This window comes from Lemur catta, chromosome 16 (genome assembly GCF_020740605.2).
Source record: "Lemur catta isolate mLemCat1 chromosome 16, mLemCat1.pri, whole genome shotgun sequence".
In the NCBI taxonomy this organism is placed as follows: Eukaryota; Metazoa; Chordata; class Mammalia; order Primates; family Lemuridae; genus Lemur; species Lemur catta.
This window is the reverse complement of record NC_059143.1, coordinates 25,842,686-25,844,534: the sequence shown is the minus strand read 5'-3', so window position 1 is coordinate 25,844,534 and position 1,849 is coordinate 25,842,686. Positions and strand designations below refer to the sequence as shown.

General features: G+C 40.6%; 1 pseudogene across 1 annotated transcript; it reads left to right on the top strand.

Moving 5' to 3' along the window:
- Positions 1 to 756: 756 nt before the first annotated feature.
- LOC123621492 lies at positions 757 to 1,469 on the top strand (annotated as a pseudogene). The gene has a single exon (XR_006729165.1). The product of XR_006729165.1 is annotated as a translationally-controlled tumor protein-like (transcript).
- Positions 1,470 to 1,849: the final 380 nt, after the last annotated feature.

The following is a 1,849-nucleotide window of genomic DNA, read 5'->3' as shown; positions in this document are numbered from 1 at the left end:
ATGAATGTGATGCAATCTTTAGTCAAATATCAGTCTTTATTTTATGCCAGAGAATCCATACAGAATAGAAACCATGTGAATGAGCGTGGACAGGGCGGGAAGTGTGCAGAGCTCCCAAATCAGTGACTCCACAGGGGACAGAAACGACAGATGAAGGAAGGTGGCACCTCTAGTCAGAGCTCACATGGGGAGAAGCTCTATGAACATGATGCCTGTGGGAAGGCCTTTAGTCAGAGCGAAACATTGATTCCGTATCAAAGAATGCACACAGGAGAGAAGCCCTGTCAATGCCATCCAGGCCATGAAGGCTTTAGATGGCTGTCACTTCTTACTAGTCATCAGGTAACCCACACTGGGGAGCAGCCTTGCAAAAGTGGTAGGTGTGAGAAATTTTACACTCAAAACTCACACCTCCTCAGACATTTAAAAAGACATAATATTCCACCCATATCTTAAATATGTGAAAGCACTCACCAAAGCCTAATATTATTTATTAGAAGAGAACACTTAATGGGAAACTACCTCACTGCTACAATTTATAGAGGGCTCCATTTTCTCTTTGACCATCAGAAGAGCTAAAGTGAAGAAAAAATGGGGAAAATCTTACCTAACAAATGACTTTGAAAAAAATTAAAATGGTGATGTATAGCCTGTTAAAGGCATCGAAAATACAGTCATCTTTTTCAATAGCAGCAATGCAAACGCAATTCAAAAGGGTATCTTAGCTTTCTCCACCTGCTCCTCCCCACCCCCCTGCTAAGCTAGCACGGCCATCGTCTCCCTTCAGCCGCCATCATGATTATCTACCGGGACCTCATCAGCCACGATGAGATGCTCTCCGACATTTACAAGATGGGAGAGATCACAGACGGCCTGTGCCTGGAGGTGGACGGGAAGATGGTCAGTAGGACAGAGGGTAACATTGATGACTCGCTCATTAGTGGAAATGCTGCCGCTGAAGGCCCCGAGGGCGGAGGTACCGGAAGCACAGTAATCACTGGTTTTGCTGTCGTCATGAGCCATCATTTGCAGGAAACCAGCTTCACAAAAGAAGCCTACAAGAAGTACATCAAAGATGACAAGAAGTCAACCAAAGGCGAACTTGAAGGACAGGGACCAGAAAGAGTAAAAGCTTTTATGACAGGGCTGCAGAACAAATCAAACACATCCTTGCTAATTTCAAAAACTACCAGTTCTTTGTTGGTAAAATATAAATCCAGATGGCATGGTTGCTCTACTGGACTACCGTGAGCATGGTGTGACCCCATATATGATTTTCTTTAAGGATGGTTTAGAAATGAAAACATGTTAACAAATTTGGCAATTACTTTGGATCTATCACCTGTCATCATAACTGGCTGCTGTTTGTCACCTACACAACACCAGGACTTAAGACAAATGGGACTGATGTCATCTTGAGCTCTTCATTTATTTTCACCATGATTTATTTGGAGTGGAGGCATTGTTTTAAGGAAAAAATATGTCATGTAGGTTGTATAAAAATAAAATGCCTTCAATTAAAAAAAAAGATATCTTAACCAATTTTACCATAAAATGCACGTTATAAGACTAGTGTTAGGCTCATTATGTACAAAAATACTAATTAAATAAATCAACAAATCAGTAGTTTTTATTAGCACATCTCTGTTTTATCTCCAGGTTTCCTTGACTAATGGTGACTCTTTTTTATCTTGTGTTTCAACAACTCCATGAGTGAAATGTAATATAAAAGAAACACAATGGCACAACATCTCTAAATTCAGCCACAAAGACAGGGGTTCCAAGGTAGTTTTCAGATTCATGTTTATCCTCAAAACTCCAAGGATATGGTATCATTTTCAGAGTGTTT